The sequence below is a fragment of the Typopeltis vanoorti genome, chromosome 3 (genome assembly GCF_054136105.1).
Source record: "Typopeltis vanoorti isolate ZY-2024b chromosome 3, IOZ_Tvanoo_1.0, whole genome shotgun sequence".
Classification (NCBI taxonomy): Eukaryota; Metazoa; Arthropoda; class Arachnida; order Uropygi; family Thelyphonidae; genus Typopeltis; species Typopeltis vanoorti.
This window is the reverse complement of record NC_143551.1, coordinates 155,954,663-155,974,720: the sequence shown is the minus strand read 5'-3', so window position 1 is coordinate 155,974,720 and position 20,058 is coordinate 155,954,663. Positions and strand designations below refer to the sequence as shown.

General features: G+C 37.7%; 1 protein-coding gene across 1 annotated transcript in view; it reads left to right on the top strand.

The window, feature by feature from the left end:
- LOC150108685 (protein scarlet-like) overlaps positions 1-20,058 on the top strand; it is a 243,350-nt gene that overhangs the window by 18,483 nt on the left and 204,809 nt on the right. Inside the window, exon 2 of the mRNA XM_090390507.1 lies at positions 8,641-8,660. The gene's annotated coding sequence lies outside the window, so the exon portion shown is untranslated. The remainder of the gene's footprint in view (positions 1-8,640; positions 8,661-20,058) is intronic.

Genomic DNA, 20,058 nt, shown 5'->3' with positions numbered 1-20,058 from the left:
TTGAGGCAATTTAGCGTGACTTCTCGGAAACTTTCTGTCTTGTGTTTCTCAAAAGAGTAATCTATGACTTTTAGCTTTTCCTCTAGGTAAGAGGATTATTGTCCAATATTTCTAAGACGTATTTCAGAAATAGCAATCAGAAGAAATAGAAGTGGAGGCAGTTGAATGTAAGAATGAATATAACATGCTAGAGCAAATGAGGACAACAAACCAGAGTGGGATAGTTAATATAAGGCATCAAGGTAGGGTTGGGGCTAACGGGGGTCTTAAATTCATGTACACTAATACTAGGAGTATTAGGAACAAGAAGGAAGAGTTTTTGGCCATGGTTGGCATTTCCAGACCACAGGTTATTGGTATTAGTGAAACATGGCTGACTGTAGATGATATAGCTAGTGGGATTGAATGTGATGGGTATAGTGTGTTCAGGAATGACAGAGAGAATAAAATGGGGGGAGGAGTATTGTTGATGATAGCTGATGAGCTACAGCCAAGGAGAATAGAAGTTGAATTGCAGGATAGAGAAAAGAGCACATTTGAGGCCATTTGGTGTGAGATTGTGGCTAGCAGAACTAAATATACAATTGGGTGCTGCTATAGACCAGGTGATGGAAAAGATGGTGGTGACAGTATGCACAAGCAAACAGAAGAAATGAGTGGAAGGAGGGTGATTATTATGGGAGATTTCAACTATGGTCGAATTGATTGGAGTGAGGAGAAGACACACGGGAGGAAGGAATTGGATTTTATGCGGTTATTAAGGGAAAAACTATCTGCGACAGCATGTAATGGAAAATACTAGGGGTCAGAGAGTGTTTGACCTAGTAATTACATCTGAGGATTTGGCTGTAACAAATATGACCACATTGCCACCAATCGGTGAGAGTGATCATAGGGTCTTGACTTGGGAGGTGGCTAAAGGTGTAGAATTTTCAATTAAGACAGGGTACATGTGGAATTATCGGGCTGGAAAGTATGACAAGCTTAGGAGTTTGATTGGCTCAGTGCCATGGCATGTACAACTGCAAGGACTAGAAGTTGATAGTGCATGGGAGGTGGTTAAGAAGTGCTTGCATGAAGCAATGGCTGACTGTATACCTAGAGTCCGAATAATAAATCAAGTAGGGGTTAAATGGATGAATAACACCATTAAGCTTGAGCTGCAAAAAAAGAAACAACTATGGAGGGAATTTAAGGAGAAAGGTGACCGGCAGGCACATGAACGGTATAAAGCGCAGGCCAGAAGGCTGACGAGTGTGGTAAGAAAAGCAAAAAAAGGATTACGAAAGAACATTGGCCATGCGGGCTAAAGAGAATCCTAAACAGTTTTTTAGATATGTAGCAAGTAAAAGGAAAAATGTACATGGCAGAATGATTTTAAAGAATGCCGATGGTAGGGAGGTAACTGAATCAGTCGAGATAGCTGAGTTACTGAGTGAGCACTTTGCAAGAATATATCATCCAGGTGGTGACATTGCAGAAACGAATAAACCAGTAGATTATATGGGAATTGTGGTGAATGAAGTGGAGGTGAGTAGTCTATTGCATAACCTCAATGTCAATACATCTGTGGGGTTGGATGGTATACCAGCTCGTGTAGTACGAGAAGCAGCTAATGAATTGTCAGAACCCTTGACCATTTTGTTTAATTTGAGTCTCGGGTCTGGGTTAGTCCCGAGCGGGTGGAAGGAGGGGAAAATAGTTCCACTGCATAAAGGTGGTTCCAAGACCGCTGTTGTAAATTACCGATCGATTAGCATATCAGGAATCATTGTCAAGGTCTTAGAGAAATTAGTCAAGAAAAGAATACAGGATTGGATAGATGAAAATGGGATATTGTATGGGGGACAACATGGTTTTGTGAAGGGTAGATCATGCCTCAGTAACTTGCTCACGTTTTATAAAACAGTGACAGCTGAACTGGATAGGGGTAATGGGTTTACAGTGATACTACTGGACCTTGCCAAGGCCTTTGACAGGATACCACATGGAACCCTAATCAGTAAACTGGAGCAGATGGGGATAGATATAGGGTTGTTAAGATGGATATGAGGGTGGTTGAAGGAGAGATACCAGAGAGTGGTTTATTCAGGAGTGGAGTCAAAAAGACGTCTTGTGACTAGTGGAGTGCCGCAGGGCTCTGTTCTTGGACCACTGCTTTTCAATTTGTTCATCAATGATATTGGAAAGGATTTGAGAGGAAGTGTTCACTTGGTTGCTGATGATGCAAAGTTGGGTAGAGCAATTGTGAGTGCACAGGATGTCAAAATTTTACAGGATGATTTGGATAGTTTGGAGGACTGGGCTAGGAAAAATGGATGTCAGTTTAATATGGCAAAGTGTAAGGTTATGCACTTTGGGGTGAAAAGTATAGCAGCAGTATATCGCATAGGTGGAACCATACTCCAGGAGATTGATGAGGCCAGGGATTTGGGAGTGTTGGTGGATAGGGAGTTGAAGTTTAGGGGGCACATTGCAAAAGTAACTAAAACAGCTCACCAAATCACTTGGCTTATGAAAAATACTTTAACATGCAGAGAGAAGCAAGTTGTTGTTCCACTGTATCGAGCCTTGATAAGACCCCATCTGGACTTTTGTGCCCAGTTATGGGCACCAGGGTTTCTTCGTGATGGGGAGGAAGTGGAGAGGGTCCAGAGACGAGTGACCAAGATGATAGCAGGACTGTGGAATGAACCTTATGAGAATAGGTTGAGGATTTGTGGGTTGCAGAAATTGGACGATAGGCGAAGGAGGGGTGATATGATTGAGACATTCAAATTACTGAAGGGTTTTTATAAGATTGATCCAGAAGATATTTTTGAAAATATGACTGGTGGTGGGAGGACTAGGGGCCATGCATGGAAGCTGGGCAAGAGCGTGGTTGACAAGGGTGTTAGAGCTAGGTTTTTTACTTGGAGAGTGGTGAATGAGTGGAATAAGCTTCCAGAGTTTGTTGTGGGTGCTACGACCATGAATGAGTTCAAGGCAAGATATGATAGATACTGTGTGAATGTTGAATAGTTGTTCCAGACATGATGTTAGGGCCTCCCTCGATGAGTCTGTCGACTCCTTGGAGTTTCCCGGAACAATAATAATAATAATAATAAAAGTAGTAATATTTATATTTTTTTTTTTTTTAAAAAGAAACAGAAATAATACAATTTAAATTTCTTTGTGTGGTATACAGTTTTACATGTTGAAAATACAGCATAGTATTTCTAAATCTTATAATAATTTCAGAAGACCGCTGATTTCAGATTCAAAGAATGAGTACAGAATTAGAAGCTTCGATATACAACAATATTATTGTTTTATTTCTTTTGTTAAAATGGTGGTTCAGCTCACCATTTTAACATTTTGTTAAAATGTTAAAATGGTGAACTGAAATAAGAGATTTTGAATACCGTCTGAAAGCTTTCAAAGCTGTAGAAATTTAAAGTAGTTATGCAACTCAGTTCCAGGACAGGAGAGGGGGAGAGTTTGCAGTAAAAAATCCTAAAAATGAGCATAAAGGTTTAATCATTCCATACAGGATATCCTTCCTATTATATTTTCAACATATCTACAGTGGTTAAACACTGGATATTATAGTAATGTGCATCCTACAAAAAAAAAAAAAAAAACCCTCTGTCGCAATTTTCAGCAAAAGAAGAAGGCAAAGAGTCTCTGATAAAATACCATTAGGTATAAATTTTTGATACTAAAAAAAGACACAATATCGGAAACCGAGTAATGCAGTTTATAATCATTGTTGTTCATAAAAAAAAAAACAAAAAAAACAATCGTTCCTGAAATTGAAATGTGACAATCCATATTAGGGTATTTTGCAAAGAAAGAACGAAAGCAAAATGTCATATTTATTTCATTAAATGTTATTTAAAAATATAAATATTTGACAAAATATTTTAAATGTAAACGGACATTCGAAAATTCGCGAAAAAGAATCTATATTGTCAGTAAAGTGGAGGAAATTAACTATTGCTAAAGTATATTCATTGCAAAAGCTGATCTATGGTCATTTCAGGATTGATTATTTATTTTGGCAGTGTGAAACTTCTATTTTTGGAAAGAGGCACAATAAATAAATTGTTCAGCAAAAAAAAAAAAAAAAAAAAAAGATCAAATATCCAAGTACAGTGAAGAAAATTCGAAGTAACAGAGTACATGTAAAGACAAGTGACACAAAAGTCACTCGACCACAGTTAATCCGCTAATGGCTCTCAAATCACCATTAAGGATTAACAGCGGCGGAGGATAAATACTTGATAAAGGGTAGAATGCCGATGAAGTTTTGATCCATGAAAAAGTCTGGGGTAGTCTTGCTATTTCACCCACCTTGGCCGGTAGGAGGGTTAAAACCTTACATTTTGCAACATTGAACTCACACTCCCATTTCCGTGCCCAATCACTCAATATATTCAAGTCTTCCTGTAAGGCCACAACATCTTCACTACACTTCATGGTTCATCCCAACTTTGCATCATCTGTAAACAACTAAATAACTCCATCCAAATCTTCACATATATCATTAATATACAAGTTAAACAGCAATGGACCTAAAACAGACCCCTGAGGCACTCCACTAGTGACTTTCCTTTTCCTGGATATTGCACCCCCATACACAACTTGTTGATACCTATCAGATAGCCAGTCTCCAATCCAATGCACCAATCTAATATCCAACCCTATCTGCTCTACATGGTGTATCATGTTGATGGTATTGGTTTGCAGGAAATTGATGAGACTAAGGACTTGTGGATAATGGTGGACAAAGAGTTAAAGTTCAGCAGGCATATATGCAACATCCAAATTACTTGGATGTTGAAAAACACACTAACAAGTAAATATAAGAAAGTTATTTTTCCTCTTTATAAGGCTATGATTCGGCCACATCTTGAGTACCGTACATTTGGTCACCTGGGTTTCTTGGGAGCCAAGAGGTGGTTGAAAAGATTCAGAGATAAGTAATCAAGATGGTGATAGGTCTGTGGAATACTCCCTATGAGGATAGGTTGAAGGTTTGTGAGTTACAAAGTTTAGTTGATAGGTGAAAAAGAGGAGACATGATAGAAACTTTTAATTTATTAAAGATTGATACAAGTGAAATTTTTCAATATATGACAAATAGCCAGAGAACTAGGGACCATCCATGGAAGTTGTGTAAGAGTGTAAGGTTAGTTAGGGATGTGCTGACCCCAGATTTTTTGCTTAGAGAGTGATGAGTGAGTGGAATGGGTTGACAGAATTGGTAGTGAGTTCCCTGATGGTGAATGGATTCAAGGAGAGGTATGATAAGATTTGTGAGTATGATGGTTGATTTGGTGATTTGGGTCTCCTGCAATGAATCTCTGGACTCCATGGAGATGCCATAATAATAATAATAATAATAAAATGATAACATTAAATTAGTGTTTCATTGCTTTACCAGTAATCACCTGAAAACACATGGAGTGAGAGTAATTCTTCAAAACTACTGCTTTATGAATTGAACATTTCATTGAAGGAAGCAGAGGAGTCATCAACAATAAATTCTTCAAATTCAGGAATTGTAACAAAGTGTCCTGAGGATGGCCCACCAGATGCATAACTTATAGAAGATTTAGCTCATCTTCAGACTGTGAAGTAATAGCACGAGTGGGATTCTTTAAAGATTTGTACATTACATCCATCTCTCCATGTTGAGGTCCATTTCTGTAAATAACTGAAATTCCTGCATTAACAGAGGGAAATGTCTCTTCCAATTTTTTCACTATAAACTTTTTGGGAGGCTTGACTTATTTTCTTGCTCTTCTGATTTTTTTCACTTCTTCTTCTGCAACCTTCAGTGCTTCTAATTTATAAGGTCTTCATTTGAGAGTTCTTCTTTCACAGCTTCCACCCATTGCTTTAGATCTTCAGTCTCAACTTTCAACTTCACCTCTTTAGCTAGCAGAACTGCCACATCACCAGTCTCTTGTGAGGATTTGTCTTTATCAAATCCTAAGAATATATGACCATATATTTTCAGAAGCCTCTTCCAAATACCATTCATACACACTATAATCACCTTACCCCATACTTCATCTACATTCTTTGTGCAATACAATATAAATTCCTGCCAAAAGCCCTGAGGGTCTTCTCTCTATCAATAGCTAGCAATAGACTGAGCAAATGAATTTCTTAAATTATATGCCTTGAAGGCAGCAATAACATCCTAGTCCATGGATTACAGGAGTGAGGTGAAATTCAATGAATGTATTAATGGGATGACCTCATAAGTATGAGTGGTTGTAAGTTGCATAGGTCATAAGGTTGAGGACTGACTGTATCTCAACACTCACCACACTATCAGGCAATGCATTCCAGTCACCCACCATTCTGTACACATAAAACACCTACTCCTCATTCCCTTGCTCTCATCCTCCTTATACACTTCTGGAGATGGCATCTTTTTTCTCCCTCTGCTTCCCCATTCTATGAAAACATCTTTATATTAATCTTAATGATTCAATCATATCCTACTCCTCCTATCCTATCCAATAGACTAGGGATTCCCAACCCTATGCCCGCAGGCACCATGGTGCCCGTCGACCAATTTGTGTGTGCCCACCACTGTTCAACCATGTGCCGTATAGTCTGAAATAATCACGCAACAATTCATGGCATGCTATATGGCGCATGCGTTAATGACACATGATGAGTATTAAATGCATACGATGTAAAGTAGACACGCATTTGAAGTTGTTCATTCTAGTTTAAGAACTGGAATATCATCATATTCTCCTAATTATGAAGCACTGGCCAATGAAATGCAATGCCAAAGATCACACTAACTTACATATATATATTTAAATTTTTATATAATGTAAACTTTTAAGTGATAAAACATTTGATTATAATGTAAACTTTGTATGTATTCGTTTAACAAACGAATTCAAAAAATTTGCTTGAAAAAATGAATGGTCCCCGTCGCCCTACCGGTATTTTAGAATGTGCTCTAGGAAATAAAAAAAGGTTGGGAACCCCTGCAATAGACTATGCAAATTGCATTCCCACACTCTTTCTTGATATTAACATTCCAGAGTCCAGAAACCAGGTTAGTTAACTGTTTCTGGATTTTCCATTATATCTTTATCCTTTTTGAAATCCAAGTGATGAAATTTATGCACATTAATTCACATCAGGTATGACCAAGGCCTTATATAAGGGAACCATAACTTCCTTATTCTTATATATCAATGTGTCCTACATCATTGCAATAATCCATTATGTTATTCTCACAAAAAATGCAATGTGAGTCTAAAATTTTATATCTTCATCCACTTTTACCACTTGTAAATTACTCCAACTAAATATATACTCTGAATCCTACCTTTGCAACACTGAGCTGGCATTCCCACTCCCATTCTGTTGAAGTCTTCTTGTAAAGCCTAGTATCTATTATGCCAAGTGGTTAGCATATCCACTCTCCAGCCAAAAGGCTGTGGGTTCGAATCCCACCATGGACATGGATGTTTATGATTGTCTGTGGAAATACTAGTGGTGGTTGCCGGTAGATTGCATTGGTGTAGTTGCTGTCAGTTGGTGGATTGAGCAGTGGAGACAGAGTTATAGAGCGGATGTCCTCCCTGGAGGTGTCAAATAGTAATAGTAATAATATAACTGCTTGCTCACCATCAATCCCTCTTCCTTCTTTTCCCACTGCACCCATGTTCTGCTTGATGAGAACCATTATGAATTGTATGTTTATTATCTCAGCTATATCTTCTATGGTAGTTATCATTCTAGCATTTTCATATCATCCTCATAATTCTTTTTCTTTTTATCTGCTGGCTGCATATTAAAAGAACTCTCTAAGATTTTGTTGTTTTTTGACTTCATTTGCTATCCATATCAAGAGAGAGTGCTTTCCTGGCTTGTTCTTGGTGCTCCTCACATAACTGATTATTTTATCTCAACTTATGCATCAGTATAATACTTTCTTCTTCTTCTTCTTCCAGAAATCTGGAAGAAAAAGAAGACGAAGAACAAAGAAGATTAATCTACTAATCTGTGGAATTCACCTTGGAATAAATAGGATATGTTAATTCATCTTTCTGCATAAAAGCTCATTCTAGCTCTAAAGTCATTAGGATTATACTGGCTTAGTATTTCTTCATTTCTCTACTTAACTGTACTATCATTATTATGTTATTATAAGTATTATTATTAAAAACAAGTTAATATTTTCAGCTCTTATGTTACTGCACTATTTCTGTTTGTTTGAACAATAAATATTTGTTTCATTAAAAAAATGTCATTATTATTATTCTTGTTTTTAAATAAATATACCTCTAAAATATAAATAAAAATGAAAAAAAAAAACAACTGTAAAATGTAATTACATTGCTACTTGTTCAACTGTAAAACTATGACTGTAAAGTATTAAAAAATATCACTATTATCACTGCTTTTTATTATTACACAAATCAACAACAAATGTAGTTGAGAATGAGCCTGACTACTGCTACTGTTGTAATGCAAATACAAGTCAAAGAAATAAAACAAATAAAAGAATTTCAAAAGAACGGTTAACTCTAATAATAACAATAATGTATATACCCAAGTTGTGGTGATATTATGGCAATGTTACTGATGATTTCTTTTTTGTGTGTGTTTTAGATTCATGAAGCCATCTACATGTGAGTATCAATTCTGATATTTTCCATGTATAGCATGTATTTTATGAGAAATTACAGATAATGCAAACATCATTTTAAAAAGATGAATTTATATTATTATTATTATTATTATTAGAGACCTCCAATGAGTCAGGGAGTCAGTCATCAAGAAAAGCTTTGCAACACCAATACCAGCTGTCATACCGTTCTTGAATTCATTGACACTACTTGCACTCACTACTTCAAAAGGCAAGATATTCCACTCACACAAAGCCCTAAGAGAGAAAACTCTAGCTCTCACCCCTTACTTGACCACATTCTCAACTTCCAAGGATGTCTTATCATCCTCTCTCTCTCTCTCTCTTTCTCTCTCATCTTCTATAAAATAACAAAAATCCATCTACTAGTATGATATATGAGCCTTTGACCACATTCACAAAACCTTCTTAGTCATTGGCTACAATTTCTGCGATATCCAAAAAATATTAAAATCCCAAAACCATACATTCCCTCTGCAGAACAGAGACTACACTAAAGCTATCACTATTCTATATATCCAAGGCACATCTGCAAATCTAACAAAAATCTTGAAAAAAATATAACCTTTTAACCACTTACAGACTATATAAAAAATTAACATCCCTTATCTGCTGCACCAAAGACCAGCCACAATCCCTTGATCTGTCAGGTGGCACTAATTCCCTTATATTAGTTGTAAACTATCCTAATATGGCCAAATATTTCGACCTCTGGAATGTCGAGTATGAGGAAAGATTGAGAAGATGTAATTTGCAGAGTCTGGTGGAGAGGAGGAAGAGGGGGGGATATGATAGAGACCTACAAGTTGGTAAGGAGTTGTTATAGGTTCAATGTTGGAGAAGTTTTACAGAGAATAGTGGAGATCAGGAGAGAACCAGAGGTCATCACTGGAAACTGTATAAAAAGGGTGTGAGTAAGGGAGTGAGAGGCAGGTTTTTTCCGTCCAGAGTTGTGAATGATTGGAATGCCTTGCCTGAGAATGTGGTGTCTGCAAAGAGTTTGAATGTGTTTAAAACACGATATGATGAGCTGTGTGTGTGTGATAAAAGGACCTCCCAGATGAGTCTTTGACTCCATCAGGTCTTGGGGTGGTAATAATAATAATAATAATAATAATAATAATAATAATAATAGGCAGGACAGCCAACATTAGAATTGTTGAACATAAGGACTATATCTTTATTTAAATTAAGGGGATATTAAATCCAACATAGTTTTAAAACCGAATAAGAAACTCAAAGATTGTAATCAGAGAGTTTCTTGCAGAATATAATAAACTATAAAGTATCGGCGACCACTGGCGTGAGCAAATGCAAGTGACCCTAGCACGTAGTGCAATACCGGAAGACTCGCAGCAAAGTCGGTAAATTCTGATCGCTATTCTTAGGTATTTTCCATAATGTAAAAACACATTTCCTAGGAAATGTATGCTGTTATTACATTATGGTAGGGAGGTCACTACCCAGACCGGTTTCAGCCTTTTTTGAGGCTTCATCAGTGAGTAGCTAGACCTAATACCGAAGTGTATAGCGAAAAGAACTTATATACTCTGCGATACTTATTAGCTCTTTATACTTAAGTAAGGACTATATCTGTTTCCACACTACAGCCACTCAGGACTTGCTGACTATGCTTTGCACACCAACCATGGCATATGCTGGAATAAGTCTACTCTACTCTACTCTATAAAACCAAAGACCAGTCACCGTACCCGACCCTGTCAGTTGTTTACCAGGTCCCTTGTAGTTGTAAACTATCCTACTATGGCCAAAACCTGCAGGACAGCAAAATCAGAATTGCTGTTTCCACAACTACAGTCACTCAGGACTTGCTGACGATGCTTTGAATACCTGCCATAGGATATACTGAAAGAAAGCTACCCTACTCCATTGCAGCAAATATAAATACGAATGACTTTTCCTTGAATCTGCTTCTGCCTTAAGAAATCACCTTGATTTCAACAAATTTGGTTGCAGGAAACTGCCCAAAATTTGGGAAGCTCATCCTCTGTACTTCAGCCCAACAGCTGAAGATACTCAATTTATCTCACTAGGGAATTTAGGACTTTCCTAAGTCCTAAATAGTGACATGCTTCAGCTTCATTACTTAGTGTGGTGCCTGTGTGAACAAATCTTATTATATTTGGTTCCCTGATCATGGCAATTGGACTTTGCTGAAATATTGGAAGTATTAATTAAATTCATTTTAGTTACTATATTAGTCTATGTTGTAATTTTCTTAAAAAATGCAGTTATTTTCCGAAATTTGTATGTCCCTATCATATTATTATTATTATTATTATTATTATTACCCTAAGACCTCATGGAGTCAAAGACTCATCTGGGAGGTCCTTTTATCACACACATCTCATCATACTGTGTCTTAAACACACTCAAACTCTTTGCAGACACCACACTCTCAGGCAAGGCATTCCAATCAGTCACAACTCTGCATGAAAAAAACCTGCCTCTCATTCCTCTACTCATACCCAACTTTATACAGTTTCCAGGGATGACCTGTGGTTCTCCACCTATCTCTCACTATTTTATGTAGAACTTCTCCAGCATTGAACCTATAACAACCCCTTACCAACTTATTGGTCTCTATCATATCTCCCCCTCTTCTTCCTATCCACCAGAATCTGCAAATTACATCTTCTCAATCTTTCCTCATACTTGACATTCCAGAGGTCAGAAACTACCTTAGTTAGTCGCCTTTGAACCCTTTCCAACATCTCTTCATCCTTCTGAAAACCAGGTGACCAAATCTGGTCACGGTTTGTGTGGCCTAATCAAAGCCCTATACAACAGAACAAGAATCTCCCAACTTCTACCCATCAGTGTCCTCTGCATCATTCCCAGAAGCCTTTGTGTTATCTTCAAAATTTTGGCGATGTGTCCCCTAAATTTCAGATCCTTATCCACTAATCCCCAGATCTCTTATTTCTTCTACCTCCAACAATATACCCTCTCTCTATGTTCACTGGACATCTACAGATGCCGTATGGTCACTCCGATGCTCGGTGATGTTCCACACCAGGCCTCGCCATGTAGTCCTGTTGTTTGCTTTTCTAATATACCCTCATCAAGCATAAATTCTCCATCCCATCTTTGTTTTCCAAATTTTAAAACCTTACATTTTGAAACATTGAACTCACATCCCCATTTCCGTGCCCAATCACTCAATTTAATCCAGTCTTCTTGTAAGGCCACAACATCTTCACTACTCTTCATGGTTCATCCCAACTTTGCATCATCTGCAAACAACTGAATATTTTCATCCAAATCTTCACCAATATCATTAATATACAAGTTAAACAGTAATGGCCCTAAAACAGACCACTGAGGCACTCCGCTAGTGACTTTCCTTTTCCTGGATATCGCACCCCCATACACAACTTGTTGATACCTATCAGATAGCCAGTCTCCAATCCAATGCAATAGTCTAATCCAACCCCATTTGCCCTGCTTTGACTGTCAACCTATCATGAGGTACTCTATCAAAAGCCTTTGCGAAATCGAAGTATATTACTATGCATCCTTCTCCTCTGCCAAGGAAGCAGTCACTTTATCGTAATAAGTAAGTAGATTACTAAAACATGATCTCCCTTTAGCAAATCCATGTTGTTCATCATATATAATACCATTGTTGTCAACCCAGCTCTGGATCCTAGTTCTCGCAAGCTTCTCCAACAACTTTCGTTATAGCATCAGAAGAGTTGATAATAACTGAGTTAACATCTCTCCCACCAGTTGGAGAGAGTGACCATATGGTTTTGACTTGGAAAATGAATAGACATGCAGGAGTATCAAAGAGACGAGAAGTTATGTGGAATTATAACGCAGGTGATTATAATAGTCTTAGACATCAACTTCGGGAAGTTTCCTGGAGGGAGGAATTGGAAGGCCGGGATATCATTAGTGCGTGGGAAATTGTGAAAGAATATTTGTTAGCAGCAATGGTAAGTTGTATACCACGAGTGAAGAAGAGGACACAATTTGGAGTAAAGTGGATGACAAACAATATTAAACAGGAACTGCATGCGAAAAAGAGGCTACTGAAGAGATATAAGGAGTCAAGTGAAGAGAAGATGTATGAAGAATATAAAACACATGCCAGAAGAGTGACTAGTATGGTAAGGAAAGCGAAACTGGAATATGAGAGGAGATTGGCCCTAAGATCCAAAGAAAATCGTAGGGAATTTTTTGGCTATGTGGCCAGTAGGAGAAGAAATGACTGTGGAAGAATGATATTGTGAGATAAAAATGGGAATAGAGTGACTGATGCAGAGGACATAGTGGAATTGTTCAATGAACACTTTATTGGAGTATTTCATCCTAGAGATGTCAGTTTTAATGCTAGAGGGATAGGGCTCGTTCGAGGTTTAGATGTACAGGAGGAGAGTGTGTTTCAGATACTGAGTACTCTGGATGTCAGTAAAGCTTTGGGACTGGATGGTATTTCACCAGGAGTTTTGAGAGAATGTGCTAGGGAATTGACAGTGCCTTTAACCTGGCTTTTCAATGAAAGGCTGGTTTCGGCAAAGGTGCCCAGGGAATGGAAGGAAGGTAAGATAGTGCCGTTGCATAAGGGCCGTAGAAGACTGGTGGTGTCTAATTATAGACCAGTTTGTGTGTCATCAGTAGTAGTTAAGATCTTTGAGAAAGTAGTGAGGGACCGTATACAGCATTGGGCAGATGAGGGTAATGTTATCTGTGAGAGTCAACATGGATTTGTGAAAGGGCGCTCCTGTTTTAGCGATATGCTAGCCTTTTATAATAAAGTTACAAGAACATTAGATGAGGGAAAGGCATATACTGCAATTTTCTTAGACTTAGTGAAGGCATTTGACAGGGTGCCACATGATAAGCTGATATTTAAGTTGCAGCACATTGGTCTGGATGTCAGATTGGTAAACTGGATTCAGGTTTGGCTGCTCTGATAGGTATCAGAGTGTTGTGTATGGTGGAGTAGTTTCAAGGAGGCAGAGGGTTACAAGTGGGGTCCCACAGGGCTCAGTACTGGGACCTATATTGTTTAACCTTTATATCAGTGACATTGCCAGTGGATTGCAAGGGGATATTCAGTTGTTTGCAGATGATGCGAAGCTGGGAAGGATTATTAGTAATAGTGCAGATGTGGTAGCCTTCAAGAGGATTTAAATAAGCTAGATAGATGGGCAAATGAATGGGGTTTTCAGTTTAACGCAGCAAAATGTAAGGTCTTGAGGTTTGGGAAACATCGATGGGACACTGCATACTGTATGGGAGGAGTTATACTGGAGAAAGTAGGGGAGACAAGGGATCTGGGATTGATGATTGATAGAAACCTGAAGTTTAGGAGACATATTGCAAAGCTGGTGAAGGTAACACAGAGGATTGCTGCAATTATGAGAAGGACACTGACCTGCAGAGATAAGAGGGTTATCATTCCATTGAATAAGTCTCTGATCAGACCACACTTAGACTATTGTTCTCAGATTTGGTCCTCAGGATTTGAAGGGGATAAATACTGTGGAAAGGATACAAAGATGGATGACAAAGATGGTTTCGGGACTGTACAAGGATAGTTATGAGGATCAGCTGAGGGAACGTGGACTGCAGAGTTTGGTGGATAGAAGAAGGAGAGGTGATATGATTGAAACTTTTAAACTGTTGAGAGGTGGTTACAGGGTTGACACTGGGGAGTTCTTTCACTTGGTTGAACAACGGGAAGGAGTGATGATAAGAGGCCATAACCCTGGAAGTTACGAAAGGAAAATGTGAGCAAGAGGGTGAAGAGTGGTTTCTTTGCATGGAAGGTGGTTGAACTGTGAAATGCATTGCCTGATGGGGTGGTGAGAGCGAGAACGGTCAATGAGTTTAAGGAGTGGTATGATAGACTTTGTGTTTCTTAGGAAGGGCCTCCCACAATGAGTCTTTTGACTCCATGGAGGCCTGAATAATAATAATAATAATAATAATAATAATAATAATAATAACTTAACCACAACAGCTGACACACAGATAGGCCTGTAGTTTGATGCTTGATTTCGATCGCCTCCTTTATGAAGTGGCACAATCTTGCCTTCTTCCATTCCTTAGGAACTTGACCGAGTGCAAGACTCGTATTAAAAAAATATGTCAAGGCAGATGTCAACTCTCTGGCATATTCCTTCGGAATATGTGGTGATATATTATCAAGTCCCACAGCCTTATTAACATCTAGTTTACTCAAATCCCCATATACCTCTTGCTCACTTACAGTCAGTCTCTCCTCCCGATCATCAACTGCTCTCAATCTCTCCATGATGCTACATTCACAAGATTGAAGGACCTTTATGAACTCTTCATTAAGTATCTCCACCATACATTCTGCAACAGCTGTCTTTATACCATTTTCTCCAATCAATGTCATCCTTCCATAATCATTCTTTCTTTTACTGGCTACTTATTGAAAGAACTCCTTAGGATTCTTATTGGTATCATTTGCTAACTACTGTTCATACCTCTCTTTAGCTACCCTCATCAACCATGTCATCCTCTTACCTGGTCTTTGTGGATATCATGATATCATCTCTGTTTCTCCAGATTGCTAAAATCTGTAGTCTACACACTCTCAGTCTGGCCTTTTAATCTATATTCCACAATCCTGATATGTTTAACACTCACTCCTTTGCTCCTCTGTCTCTGTACCTCTCTCTCTCTCTCTCTCTCTCTCTGTGTGTGTGTGTCTCCACTTTATCTGCATCACTTTGAAAGCCAGGAGACCCAGATCTGCATACAATAGTCATTGTGAGGTCATATCAAGACCTCATAAAGAGACAAAAATAACTTTTTTATTCTTACAAATCAATGTTTTCTGATGTTGATGTTTTGCAGAGCAAGCCCACTTCTGAAGATAATAATTACTAACTAAATTTGTTTAGTTAATAAATTATTAAGCCAATATTTTCACGTGGCCAACAAGGCATCTTCATGGGCAAAGAAATATAACTAAGCACACCAGCATAAAGTTGTGCCTATATGCATGTGCTTAGTTGTATTTCTTTGTGCCCATGCAGATGCGATGGTGACCAAAGTAAACCATTGGATTAACAATGAAAATTTATAGAGTAAATAAATTTAGTTAGTAATTATTATTTCTAGATGTGTTTCTTCTCACTAAACATTAATGTAAGTGATGATTGATGTCCAAACATCCATACCAAATTGATGATCTTACACAGAAGTAATATAACAGACAAAGTATACTGCTTTGGTAAGTGTAAACTTTCTACAAGTGTATGTGTTAAGTTTAAGTGTAAACATGAGTAAGAATATTGAACAAACTTGCATTTCCTCGAATGTTGGTGTGACTTGGGCACTTTCCCTATCTGTGTTAAATCATACCCAAGTTTAAGTCTCCAAAATCTCTAGTTGGATTACTGACTTCCTATGCCAAGCACGAGTTAACCCATAGTATAAGCACATTAATTTGGACCTTTGTCTTGCGAATAAAGCGAAGAGCATGTCTGGGGGCTTGGTAGAAGGAAAATAATTTCAGCAAAAGTATAGTATATTATAAGAGGTATTGTTGCATAAACTGTGTATGTATTAATGCAAATAAAACAATTTTTTGAAGTTTTTTCAACATATACATATATTTATATATGATATATCATCATCTGAGTCATTGCTAGAGTCGTCTGTAGGATTATAATCATCTTCGGAATCAGAACCAAATAATTCATTCCATTCGTCATTGCTCATATTAGCATAAGCTTCTAATTCTTCTTAAGTAAGCTTCTTTTACTTGCCATGGCATAACTGAAGGTTTTTATTTTGATAATTTTAAATAATTGTAAGACTAGGTGCAATAAACCTTACACACTGAATGCTGAACATCTTCTTCTTCTTATTGTGCTATCTTCTATCGAAGGTCAGCGACCATCTTGGCGAACAAACTGCGATCTTGTGTTAATCAGAGCAGTTGTGCACTGCTCTTTCCTGTCCACGTCTTAATGTTGTCAAACCATGATATTCTTTTTCTTCCTCTAGTTCCTTTGCCATCAATTCTTCCTACCAAAATAGTTTGTAGAAGTTGGTATTTGCTGTTTCTCATGATGTGTCCAAGATATGATGTTTTTCGTTTCTTGATTATTTGTACAAGATGTTTAGCTTTGCCAATGGATTTTAAGATATCTTCATTGGTAATTTTTTCTGTCCATGATATCTTTAGCATTCTTCTGTATAGCCACATCTCAAAGGCTTCGATTTTCTTGATGGTTGTCGCCTTCAATGTCCATGTTTCAACTCCATAGAGCAGAATAGACCACACGTAGCATTTCAGCATTCGGCATCTGACTTCCATGTTTAGGTCTTTATTGCAGAATAGTGTTCTCATTTTCATGAAGGACTGCCGTGCAACTTCAATCCTTGTCTTTATATCTATTTCTGGATCCCACCGTTCATTAAGCCAGCAACCAAGATATTTATATCTTGACACTTGATCAATATTTTTCCCATTGAGTGTCAGTTTCATTGATGAGGCTGGATGTTTGCTGATGATCATGTATTTTGTCTTGTTGATGTTTATATTTATTCCCATTCTTTGGCTTTCTATGTATACTCTGTCAACGAGTTTTTGGAGATCCATAATGTTATCTGCAATTAGCACGGTGTCATCTGCATATCGTAGGTTGTTAACAATCTTTCCATTTATTGTGATTCCCTCTGGACATTCTTCCAATGCTTTTTTAAAGATTACCTCTGCATATATGTTGAACAGGAGTGGTGAGAGCACACATCCTTGTCTCACTCCTCTTTTGATGTTAATATCACTGGTGGTAATGTTGTCTAATTGAACGGTAGCTGACTGATTCCAATACAGATTTGTTATTAGTCTTATGTCTTATTCGTCTAGCCTTATTTTTTGAAGGATTTCTATTAAGTTGGTGTGTCTGACTTTGTCGAATGCTTTTTCAAAATCTATGAAACACATAAAGACAGATTTCTGTTTTTCTATGCATTTTTGTATCAATATTTGGGTACAGAAAAGGGCCTCTCTAGTACCAAAACCATTCCGAAAGCCGAATTGTGTTTCACTTAGAGTTTCTTCACTTTTTCTATGAATGCGATTCTGAATTACTTTCAAAAATATTTTTAATGTTTGGCTCATTAGACTAATAAGTCTGAAGTCACCACAGGAATTCGCTTTGGGTTTCTTTGGGATAGTGATAAATGTAGATTTGAGCCAATCTGATGGAAATTCATCACTTTCATATATTTTATTAAATAGTTTTTCAAGAAGTTTGATGTTATCTGGATCGATTAATTTTAAAAATTCTGTTTGCACACCATCTGGTCCACTGGCTTTTCCTGTTTTACTTGTTTGTATAGCATTCTCTATTTCGCATTTCATGATTGCTGGTCCTTGAATGTTATCTTTTATATTTATAGGCTTCTGTCTAGTATCATTGAAAAGTTCTGTTACATATTTTATCCAAATCTGTGCTTTATTCTCTTCTTCTAGAACTATTTTTCCATTTTCGTCTCTTAGAGACACTATTTGCTTTTTCCTCAGTTTTCCGGAAATTTCGTTGATTTTCTTATACAGATTGAAATTATCATGTTGTTTCTGAAGCAGTTCAATTTCAGTACATAAATTTTTCATCCAATTTTCCTTGGCTTCTTTTATTTTTTTCTAGATGATGTTATGTGTTTCTGTATACCTGACTAGGTCTTTGTTTTTATACATTCTTCTTGTATCAGTAAGAGAAAGAATCTCATCTGTCATCCATTCCTGTTGTTTTATATTATTCACATAACCTACTTCTTCAATACTTGTTACAATGGCATTCTTTAAGCTATTCCAAAGAGATTCCACACTTTTATTTTCTTCTATGTTAATCTGTTGTAATCGCAGGTTAAGCTGTGTCTTGGCATTTTTATTTATGTTCGGGTCTTTCAGTTTTTCTACATCTATTTTCTTTTTCTTCTTTTGTGATTTTTTAGCTGATTTTAATCTAAGACGTATTTCTGCAACTATGGGATTGTGGTCTGATGAGATATCTGCTCCAGGATAAGTCTTTGCACTCTTTATACTACTGTGGAATCTTTTATTTATCAGTATATAATCAATTTGATTTCTGACAATATTATGTTGGTTATCTTGAGGCGATTTCCAAGTGTATAGTCTTCTGGGTGGAAGTTTAAACCAGGTATTTGCTATTGTTAGATCTTCTTCCTGACAGAATTGGACTAGGTGATCTCCTCTGTCATTTCTGGTGCCTAAGCCATGTTCGCCAACAATTTCTCCATCACCCCCTCTTCCCACTTTTGCATTGAAGTCACCCATCACTATGTTTATATCATGTTTCTTTGTTAGGTTTTTAATCTCTTTTAGGTGTTCATAAAACTCTTCAACATTTTCTTCACTTTTGTCAGCTGTGGGTGCATAAGCTTGGATGATATTTATGTTAAAGGAGTTTCCCTTAAGTTGTAACAGCATTATCCTTTCAGAAAATGGAATCCAATTTATTACTGATTTATTGATTTCTTCATCTACTATTACAGCTACACCATGTCGATGTTTGTTCTCATCATTCCCAGAGTAATACATTGTCATATTATCTTGTTGACACTTTCCAGATCCTGGCCATCTTGTTTCGCAAATTCCCAAAATCCGGATGCCCAGCCTCTTCATTTCTCTTGTGGCATTTCTTAATTTGCCAGCTTCATACAGAGTTCTGACATTCCAAGTTGCAATTTTAAAAGTGGACACCATTTTGAGCCCGGAGATTCTTCGCACCCCTGTCCCATTTAAGGGACGCCGGGAACTTGGGGCCAATTGTAAGGGTTTGCTCGCCATGGTGGTTGTTCTGGAGATAAGGTAGAGCAGTAGTTTCTCCATTTGCTTTCTGCTCTGCAGTATTACAGACGTACACAATATAATCATATTGCCACCTGCAAATCTCTGATCACAAGCTTTTCCGTCATCATTTGGCTTCAACCTTGTGTCAGTACTGACAATGCTGCTTCCCAATGTCAGGGGCGGTGACCCCAGTAGGTACTTATTTAATGGCGGCACTACTCGCCATGTCACCGAGTTGTCATTGGGCTTTGTGAGGTTTTAAGTGAGACAGAGTTACCACTTCTGCTCCCCCACGCCCTGATAGCTCAGTCGCTGTTGGTCCACGGCTGCTTATTCGCCAGATTGCTCTGCTTATATCGCAGCTAACCTCCATATCTGAAGGCTGTTCCCCGATCCCCCACCTGGGGACGCACCCGGTAGTAGTCAACTCTGAACTCAAGTTACACAGTTGTCAGTGCATGTAAGACATAGGTGGGGGTGATACGAGATTACTCATAGTTGGTGTATGAAACCAAATTCTGTCTGATAAGCCAACTATGAGATAATT